The 10,667-nt window shown below is 37.7% G+C and overlaps 2 long non-coding RNA genes across 2 annotated transcripts; one reads left to right on the forward strand and one right to left on the reverse strand.

Annotated features, from left to right (window-relative positions):
• Positions 1-2,009: 2,009 nt before the first annotated feature.
• On the reverse strand, positions 2,010-2,866 carry LOC106727944. Its single transcript, XR_001364180.1, has 2 exons — positions 2,437-2,866; positions 2,010-2,210 (listed from the first exon to the last, which is right to left on the reverse strand). It is a non-coding gene; the product is annotated as an uncharacterized LOC106727944 (long non-coding RNA).
• An 8-nt stretch (positions 2,867-2,874) lies between these two features.
• LOC106727943 lies at positions 2,875-5,269 on the forward strand. The gene is made up of 3 exons (XR_001364179.1): positions 2,875-2,968; positions 3,229-3,457; positions 3,924-5,269. It is a non-coding gene; the product is annotated as an uncharacterized LOC106727943 (long non-coding RNA).
• The last annotated feature ends 5,398 nt before the right edge of the window (positions 5,270-10,667 follow it).

The following is a 10,667-nucleotide window of genomic DNA, read 5'->3' on the forward strand; positions in this document are numbered from 1 at the left end:
GAAGGTATGGTCAATTACCATGTTTGTCTATTATTAGATAGGATAATTTGTCTAATGATGATAGTACCACAACCAAAATTCCCTAATGTTAAATTTGGGGACACAAGTAAAATAAACATGTTAATCTGAAACTCTGTATCATGGATACAGATAGTGATTATAGCCTTGTGACTTTGCTAATAATATTTATTATGATAATCTATGGCATCTCTCCAGGAAGATTTCTCAGATTCATCTGTGCAGATTAAAGTTCATTCTGTTTATCAAAATGCTGGCAATGACTCTCTGACTTTGAAAGGTGTGCATTTGCCCTTCTGTTTTCATGAGAAAAATCTGCCTCATTTCCTAATGAATGTCCCTTTGTTTTTCTTCCTCCCACCTACTCATACTGAACTTGTTCATTTAGATAGGAAAACACTGTACTATGTAGAACAAAATAAAAACATTTAAATGTGTGGTTGGACAGACTTATTTTTAATCTGAGTCGTTTGGTGTAACACTTTGTGTTAGGTAATAATTAAAGTTCTGATAAAACTTACCAAAATGGAGCTTTAGTTGACTATTTAATAACTTAAAGATTTTAGGGTGTTATTAGAATAAAAATAGATTTCACTATCTTGAGTCCAACTCTCTGGCTTAATATAATATATTTTTTTCCTGTGAAAACTTTCACTTCACTAGAAATTTATTTCAGGGGAACAAAACACAGACACGTGTGTATGTGCATTACATATGTGTTTGCTGGGAGACTAGGGGAGTAGAAGGTTAGCATTGAGAAGAGGAGAGTAAAATTTAAGAAATGGTGCAAAGGAAAATCTCTGCATCCATTTGAGTGTCCGGTGTGTATGCCCTTCTTAAATTAGTGCAGGGAAAGAAATGTTCTGGTCAGCTTTAAAAATGTTTAATATATGGTTTGTTCTAATGCCTGGACACTAATTTTGGTAAAAGGAAGTTTACAGAGAAAGGAAAAATATTTCCCATTATCACACCAAAAAAATACCCCCTGTGGACATAACATTTAAAATCTTATCCTTTTTGGTTTAGAGTAAAGCACTTGACAAAAATAGTTTGTGAGCCAAGAAGGGTCTATTTTTTAAAATATTTATATTTATTGATTTCAGAGATGAAGGGAGAGGAAGAGAGAGATAGAAACATTGATGAGAGAATATCATTGATTGGCTGCCTCCTGCAAGCCCTACACTGGGGATCGAGCTGGCAACCCAGGCTTGTGCCCTGACTGGGAATTGAACCATGACCTCCTGGTTCACAGGTCAACACTCAAAGGTCTATTTTTCACAAGCTTTCAGATCACCAACATATACGGAGTGCTGACTGTGCAAGGACGCCTTCATTGGAATTGAGTTCTATTTCACGTTGGAAATGGGAATATATAAGCGGGCACATTGACAAGCCCTAGCCAAATACATGCTGGTGGTGAAGTACCAAAAGCTACAACATTAAAAAAAAAAAAAGAAGAAGAAGAAGAGGAAGAAGCAAATGGAGTGCCACATTATGCTTGGACCCCAGTTAAATGCCCATCTGTGAGCTCAGCACCCAAGATAGTGATGCAGAAGCACTGGTTAGAGGGTGCGGCTGCCGCGGTTTGGGAGATGGGAAAGAGATACTGAAGCTGCTTTGCTCATGCAAGACTCACTCCTGAGGGCTTGATTTTTTTCTGGCACTAGTTTGGCCACTAAGCTCAAGTTTACCCATTAGGATCTTAAATTAAAACCACAAACAATGTGTCTCATCCCTTTTCCTGCTTTAGCAGGCAAGGCAAAAACCATTCCCCCAACATGCTCCTGTGGCCACGTCAGGGTCATGTGTGATTTCAGGTGCGCTCCTTTCTCTCCCGGGAGAAAGCATGTTAGAATGTAGGAGGGCAAGACTAAATGCTGGAGATGCCCCATTGCATGCAGAAAATCCACCACCCACGAACTCAGGTACCTAATGCAACCTGATTTTTGCCATGGTCACCCTGTAGATTGATCAAACCCCATTCTTCTGACCTGATCAAGTCCAATGTCATTCTCAAGTTCCCCACATCCCTAGGTAGCACATCCTCTCCTCCGAACTCTGCCCTTGAACCACTGCCTCTGCTGGGTTAGATCAGTTTGGTGACCCCCTCACCAGCCGGTGTGGGCTGTCCTGTGCACACACTAGCCAGATGTGAAGCTTTGCCGCATCCTCATTTTGGCAAATATTCACTCCTAGAAAGCAGATTTTAGCAAAGGTGTGAGAAGACAAGAGACTGACCCTGCAGCAGCATAGACATTTTGCATTTGCATTATTAGGATCTTTTAAGTGCTTTGGTCATTTCTGGATCCCAGGATTCAGGTCCTTTCTCTTTTCTCCTTTTCCCTTCCTGCCCCCCACTATCCCCTCTTCTCTTCCCCTCCCTTCCTTCACTCTCTCCTCCCCACTCCCCTCCCTTACCTTCCCAGCTTTGTTTCTCAGGAGCAAAACTCCAATTCCTAAGGGAGTCCAGGGTAATGCTTTCTCTTTCTGCTGTCACTGAAGGAAATCTGCCCCGCGCCCCCCCCCCAGCACCGCCCCTCAAAATTATTTTCTAGGTGCAGTTGCGGAGAAAGGTAATGAGGAGCAGAAAAGACAGTGGAAGACTTCAGGACTGACAGTAAGACTTCAGACAAGTCTGCATTTACTTAGACCCCTCAGAGGAAGCCTGAGAGGCAGGATAGATGGGTGTTAGGCACAGCCTCGAGTTTGAGATTTCCTGGTTGGATCCAGCCCCAAGCCTGCTGCAGGTCTCAGGAGGCAGGCACTTTATCCTCTGAGTGCCCATTTCTTTGCCTGTAAAATGACGTTGGAAATACATCCAATCTTCAACTCTGAAATTCAACCTCTGAACACACCTGACCTGACCTGAAGAGAAGTCATCTTCCTACTCCTGTGTCTGTCTACACATCTTACTGTAGGAATGTTGAAAGGGATTCATACTATATGGCATGTGCTCTTTAATGGCTTTGTAAAATCTGAAAAATGCTGAATTGCAGAAATATGAGGGGCCTTGTGGGTTTGGGATAAGGTTATCCACTTCAGAGGGTATTTGGGATTCTAAATGGGAAAATTATGGGGGGCTAACAGGACCCGGGACAGGAATGATCACGCAGTAGATGTTGGCTGCCTTTACCATCTTACTGTGTTGTGGAATGAGTGCTTACATGTACAGTAGTCCCCCCTCTTAATCTGCAATTTTGTTTTCCGCAGTTTCAGTTATCCACGGTCAACTGGGATCTGAAAATATTAAATGGAAAAGTACAAAAATAAAAAAATGCATAGGTTTTAAATTATTGGCCGTTCTCAGGAGCAATGAAATCTCAGGTGTCCTGCTCAGTCCCATCAATGACTTGAATCATCCCTTTGTCCTACATCCCCACGCGGTATAAGTTCCCGCCCTTAGTCACTTCTGGTGGCCACAACACAGTGCTGCATTCAAGTAACCCTTATTTTAATTACTAATGGCCCCAAAGTGCAATAGTGATGCTGGCAATTCAAACATACCTCAGAGAAGCTGTAAACTGCTTCTTTTAAGTGAAAAGATGAGTAGAGTACAATAAGGTATTTTGAAAGAGCGAGACCACATTTACATAACTTTTACTACAGCACATTGTTATGATTGCTCTATTAGTTATTGTTAATCTCTTACTGAGCCGAATTTATAAATTAAACTTCATCATAGGTATGTATGTACAGGAGAAAACAGTACACACAGGGTTTGGTACTAACCGCGATTTCAGGCTTCCCTGGGAGTGGGTAAGGGAGGATTACTGTACGTCTACTCCAAGAATAGCTACAAAACTTGATGTTAGGAAGTACCTAGGACTGGGCACTTTACAATCATTTTGTTTTATATGTTGTTTATATCTATTTTGAGTGTTGACTTGATTCCTTTTTTTTTTTAGATGTCTTCTAGATGTCCTCTAACTCCATTTTTTATCTGAAGAAAAATTGTATTTTCTTTCTTCTTCCCCTACTTTCTTCCCTCTTTTCTTCCTCTCCATCCCCAAGCACTTACACGTTCTTGTCCCTGGATCACAGGGAACCAGAGAGCTGATTACTGGCAAACGGCCGCACCTTTCTCTGAGTGTGGTGGTTAATGGCCAAAAGATGCTAAATGTGAAACAGTAATTTGGTAAAGCTCTCAGGAGCCTAGTGCTAAGAACTTCTCAAAGGGGACAACTTAGTGGGAAAAAATGGAAAATAAACACACACAGTGTAAGACTTAGGCTGCATATATAAGGTGATGTGGGGGCAGAGTGGTATTTTGTTTGGCGTTTTCTCCATTGTAAGGCCTTATTACCTGAGATAAGTAAAATTGTTTTCCTGCACATAAACTTAGGAGGTTGAATATCCAAAAGAATACATGGGTCTAGGCTAGAAGAATTTGAGTGACTGAAATGAAGAATTAAAAACCAATGTTGCATGATGATAAGATCATCAAAATATTCTGTTGTAAGAAATCTTGATGTTCAGTAAAAAACAAAAGCAAACGCAAAACAACTGGTAGAAAGTTGTGGGTTCATTTTGCCTGACTGTGCCGGTTTCCCAAACTGACTGAATGAGGCGATTTTCTGAGTACGTACTACATGAAATATTTTAAGTTGTAAGAAGTATTTTTTGTTTTGATTTTGTTGTGTTTTGTTTTGCTGTTAAGATTTTGGCTTCTCAGAACCTCATCGAAGAGTTGAAATTTTGTTGTCTTGATTTAAAAAGACCATGCTAGTGAACTCAATAAATCACTCTAAGTGAAAAGGAGATGCCAACAGGACACGAAGAACCCAAAAGTTTTAATAACATTTTATGTTTACTTTGTAAACTCAGCTAAGATTCATTTCTTGCTGACAGTTATTTTAGAAGCCAAAGAAAGAAATTTGTCTTGAGCACAATTGTTATGAATTTTATTTTTACAGAATCCATATTTTTCCTCTTTAGTTGTCATGGCTTTCTGGGTTCTGTGTAGTGCACTCCCCTCCCCCAATCGTATTGTCTCCAGACAGAAATAAAGAGTTTGTAGAAAATTAAAACACCGTTGGCGTTAGGAAAAAAGAAGGAAATCACAAAATCTCTCATTTTTTTCTTGCCCTTCTCTAAGGGCGCGCACAGCCCGTGGAATCCACTTGAGAGTAAATCAGTAATTGCCATCAAAGCTTTGCATTCATTTGGTCTCCAGGTAAGGCACCACAGCAGGCATCCTCTGATCTTCCCCTCAAACAAATAAAATTTAATCTGTTTTTGTTTCTTAAATCTCTTTTGGCATTTCTGAATCATTTGTTTATTAAAATGTTTTTATTAAGTGATTGTTTTTATTTTTATCTTAATTCAAAGGTAAATCTAGCTCCAGGTACCCTCCCTCTTCTGCCCTAAAAACACCTGCATGATAACTTTCCAAAGAATAAGGAGAAAATGGCTCATTCTTTGGTGATGTGTTCATTAGAAAAAGAAGTTAGGATCTGGAAAGATATTATATATATGGAAGGATCTGGAAGCACTCTTGGGTTGTTTAAACTTTGTCTTAAGCTGCTGTTGAGTCCATTTTAGCCAATCCAGGTACATTTTGCCTAAATCTCTGTTCCTTTTCTTTCTTTTAAACTATGTATTCATTATCTTATTCTTTGAGTATCAACTGATGCTCAGCTCTAATGAGAATTCAAAGGTCATAAAGACAGAGTCATAACCACTAGGAGTCTATAATTTAATGCACAAAAGAGCTTTGCAAAATGTATCAATTAGACAATATTTTGTGTCATGATAAAGGTACAGAGTGAAATGCTTAATTTAGGGAAGGCTTCATAAGAACAGTGGCATTTAAATGAACTGTGATGGGTTGAGGGATGCCAATAGTGAAAAAGGAATGATGTCAAGATTGTAGAGCTGACCATCAGTGAATAAAGTATTCCAGTGTACCTAAACCTCAGGATATGTCTATAAAATAAGACCTTGTACTAAAAAAATAAAAATAAATAAAATAAAAATCACAGCCTAGTGAGGGAAATATAAATAAAAGAGTGGATAAGTACATTTTGCATTTTGAGTTCTGCACAAAAGTCATTGGAACATGGAAGAAACCTTAGCTGTGGTGGTGGTTGGGGTTTGATTATAAAGCTTCATTGGGGTCTGACTCTTGAAATAGTATTTTGCCCATGGAAATATGAGTTCCCCTTATCCTTCTGACTTGTCATACACACACAACTTCTCTGGGACTTTCTAAAGAAATTTTATGTCATGATTCTCCGTTCTCTAAATTGAAGTGTAACGATTTCAACTTCTCTTTTTCTTTATCACCAATTTCTCTTAGTTTTCCCTCTTATTATTCTTACTGGTATGTATCACTTTTCTTTCCTCAGTAAAGCTACATTCACTTCTCTCTCAACTTGGACCTTGTAGGAAGCACCAGTACGGTTTTACATTTCGGAGAACACTCCCAGGCCATCTTCCCCAGCATCCCACCAATTTCATTAAGTACAACCCTACTTGTTATAAAAGCATGGCCAGACCCTTGCTTTCTGTACTATAGGAGAGTAACACAGGGCCCTAGGAGATGGTGTTTCAAATTGAAGTCAGATTGCTCAATTCTGACACTTCCTAAATATTTAATCTCAAATTACTCAATCCTTCTGTGCCTTAATTTCCTCCCTTATAACATGGAAATATAGTACCTACCTCACATGATCATTGTGAGAATTAAGTGAGATAATCCCAGAGAATTTAGTGCTGTGGTTAGAATGTAGTCACATTTTAATAAATATTAGCTATTATTGTAAAATTTTTAGCCAGTCATTTAGTACTTTCTTGCTTTCTATGCCTCATGATTACCGCCTATGATGGTTACTTTTATGTGTCAAAAATTAACAAATTTAAACTGGACCATGGGATGCCCAGATATCTGGTTAAACATTATTTCTGGGTATGACCATGAGGGTGATTCTGGAGGAGATTAGCATTTGAATAAATGAACTGAATAACACAGAGGGCCTTTTCCAATGTGGGTGGGCATCATCCAATCCATTGAGGACCTAACCTAGAACAAAAAGGCTGAGGAAATTTGGATTCTTGTTCTGCTAACTGTTAGAGCTGAGACATCAATCTCTTCTGCTCTCGGCGCTCCTGGTTCTCAGGCCTTCAGTCTTGGACTGGAATCTATACCAGGGCCTCCCTGGCTCTCAGGTTTTCCAGCTACACTACAGCTTTCTTGGATCTCCAGCTTGCAGAGAGGTGATCATGGGACTTCTCAGCCTCCATAATGGCATGAGCCAATTCCTCATAGTCAATGTCTTTGTAATATATCCTATTGGTTCTGTTTTTCTGGAGAACTCTGGTGAATGCACAACCTTTCTAATCAAAGTGTGGTTTGTAGTCAGCAGCATCGGCATCATCTGAAAGCTGATTAAGAATGCAGATTCTCAGGCCATATAAGCTGCTGCAATTTTAACAAGATCTCTGAGTGACTCAAATACACATTAGAGCATACAATTCCCTTATTCCTCATGAAGACATGTTCATATCAATGGTTTATCAACTGGGGAACAGCCACCTACCTCCTTGTTCCATAGACTTTGAGGAAGATCTGCCAGTTAACTATGACAATTTCAGCAAAGACACAGAGTTAATATAGATCTAGCCCCATTTCTAATGGTGCAGTTATTGGGAAATATGTTCTAGGGTTTTTAAGAGAAATTTTCAGAGAAATGAGAACTGGAGAAATGGATCCCTACATTGCAGAGAAATAGGGGAGCTGGAGGGGAAGAGACCTAACCAGGGGCAGTATTCTTTAACCTGTTTTTACAAAAAGTTAAGAAAGTCAAGGGAAACATGAGAGAGGAATGTCTGAGAATCAAACACCTACTGAGAAAAGTTGACTAAACAAAGGTAAGAAAGAACTAACCACTAACAAAAGGCCTTTGAGCTAAGAGCTCACACTGATCTGGGTTCCTATGGAGTTAACTTCACCTTGAAAGGGTAAATGACAAATATATATATATAAAATTGATTTCAGAGAGGGAGAGAGATAGAAACATCATTGATGAGAGATAATCACTGATTGGCTTCCTCCTGCATATGCCCTGACCGGGAATCGAACTGTGACTTCCTGGCTCATAGGTCAATGCTTTACCACTGAGCCACACCGGCTTGGTGGCAAATGACAAAAATTTAAGAGGTATTTTTCTTAATGAGATTGGATGGGGTGAGGATCAAGATATTTGTTGAGTGTCTATGGACAACATAACCATACCTTTAGCTACTCACCACCTATGTCTACTTTCTCTACGTTCTTTCCTCCTCAGTTTCTTAAATGTCCAGATTGCCAGCCTCAGTCCAAGCAACAATTCAAAGGGACATGATGGTAATCCATGAATGCTATTGTACAAATATCTGAACCAGATGAAATTGGGCCTAGTAAAAGTTGAATAAGAAGCAGGAAAAACGAGCTTCCTTAGAAACCATTAAAAAATAATGGAAAAGGAATGTGACATGTAAAAGAAAAGTGGCACATAAAACACTTTAGAATAATAATTACTTCAGGAAATAAAAATAATAGACTAAATTTCCTCTGTCCTCTCAAAGGAATTACCATCTTTGTGAATGAAAAGGAGAGCAGCTTAAGAAAGAAATTAAAAGGGAAAATATGATCAGTTTTGAAATGAAAACTGCTTGAGAAGCTGAGAGGAAACAGAATCAACATTGAAAATAAAAAACCCACACAGAGATATGAAGAGTAGGCAAGAGAAGAAACCACCCAGAAGGAAGTGGAAAAATACAAGGCAATGAAAGAAATTAACGAGGAGGTCATAGATGTGGAGACCCAACACAGGGATGAATTGTGTACTGAAAGATGAAAAATTAGAATGAGCTGGGGGTAAATAATGCATCAACATCTTATAAACATGCAGTTTTCCAAAACAACACAAAGCAATGGAAGAGTAATGCATGCGGATTTTTATTATTTATGTAAAGCTTAAAAACATAAGCATTTCTATATGTATGTATAATGTGAAAGTATAAAGCAATGGATGAGAATGATAAACACCTAATTCAAGAGAGTGGCTACCATTGGGGAATGGAATCTAAAATGTATACACAGTGAGATTCAACTATGTTGATTATGTTTATTTTTTTAGGTAACCTAGTGGCTGTTCATTATTATTTACAGCTCTGTGTTTTGTGCTGGTGAGGATGTGGAAGAATAGGCCTTCTCATACCTTATAGATGGGAGTGTGAGTTCTATTAAGTTATTTATAGAGTTTAGTGGACACATTTTTTTAAACTTTATTTTTCAGTTATAGCTGACATACAATATTATATTAGTTTTAAGTGTACAACATAGTAATTAGTAATTTTAGTGGGCATTTTTAAAATTCATATTAAGGAATCCCCTTACTCAGGAATTTGTTTTTCTATTATGTCCTAAAACTTTGTATTATAAAATATTTAATGCATACAAGGTTTAAAATAATTTTTTGAAATTTTAATTGTAGTTATATTAATTTTATGTTCTTATTTGGACAGATTAACATTTTAATGACATTAAGACTTTCTATCTAGGAAAATTATATCTTTACATTCATTTACATCTTACTTTTTAATATATTTTTTGCATGTTCTTTGCTTGTGAGATATATTTCTAGATCACTTATATTCTGTATATCTACTGGATATAGGGTAATTATATCTGTCCATTTCTAATTCCATAATATTCATATAAAGAAAACTATTAGGCCCAGCTGGCGTGCCTCAGTGGTTGAGTGTTGACCTATGAACCAGGAGGTCATGGTTAGATTTCCAGTCAGGACATATGCCCAAGTTGTGGGCTTGATCCCCAGTGTGGGGCATGCAGGATGAAGCTAATCAATGATTCTCTCTTATCATTGATGTTTTTCTCTCTCTCTCCATTCTTCTCTGAATTCAATAAAAACATATACAAAAAAATTATTAGTTTGTCTATAGTTTTCTTGTATTTTGATGCCTTGCCAAATTTTCCTATTAGTCTTAATCAGAATTTTATTATTTTAAAATTTATAGATATAATATTTTCCCTTGAATTGTTGCTATAATAATTATAATTTTAGAAATGTATCTACATGATCATGCTATATTATTCCTTGAATGCCTAGATATATTTAATATGCTAATATTTTATTGAGAACATTTACTTTTATACGTAAACTAGTAGCCCGGTGCATGAAATTCGTGCACATTAAAAGGGAATTAATTGCCCTAACTGGTTTTGCTCAGTGGATAGAGCATCGGCCTGCGGACTCAAGGGTCCCGGGTTCGATTTCGGTCAAGGGCATGTACCTTGGTTGCAGGCACATCCACAGTGGGGAGTGTGCAGGAGGCAGCTGATCAATGTTTCTCTCTCATCGATGTTTCTAACTCTCTATTCCTCTCCCTTTCTCTCTGTAAAAAATCAATGAAATATATTTTTTTAAAAAAGGGAATTAGTTAGCAGAGATATTTTAACATTGCTATTTGCCCTTTCTCTATAATAGAAATGTGAGAGAAGAAAGGAAATTAGTAAAATGTATATGAAAATCATATATAAATTTATTAATAAACAATAACAAAGGGATATAACAACAATAGAGGCATGATATAAAAATGACAAAAACATGATATGAAAACAACAAAAACATGATATAAAAACAACA

This window comes from Myotis brandtii, unplaced genomic scaffold, assembly GCF_000412655.1.
Source record: "Myotis brandtii unplaced genomic scaffold, ASM41265v1 scaffold504, whole genome shotgun sequence".
In the NCBI taxonomy this organism is placed as follows: domain Eukaryota; kingdom Metazoa; phylum Chordata; class Mammalia; order Chiroptera; family Vespertilionidae; genus Myotis; species Myotis brandtii.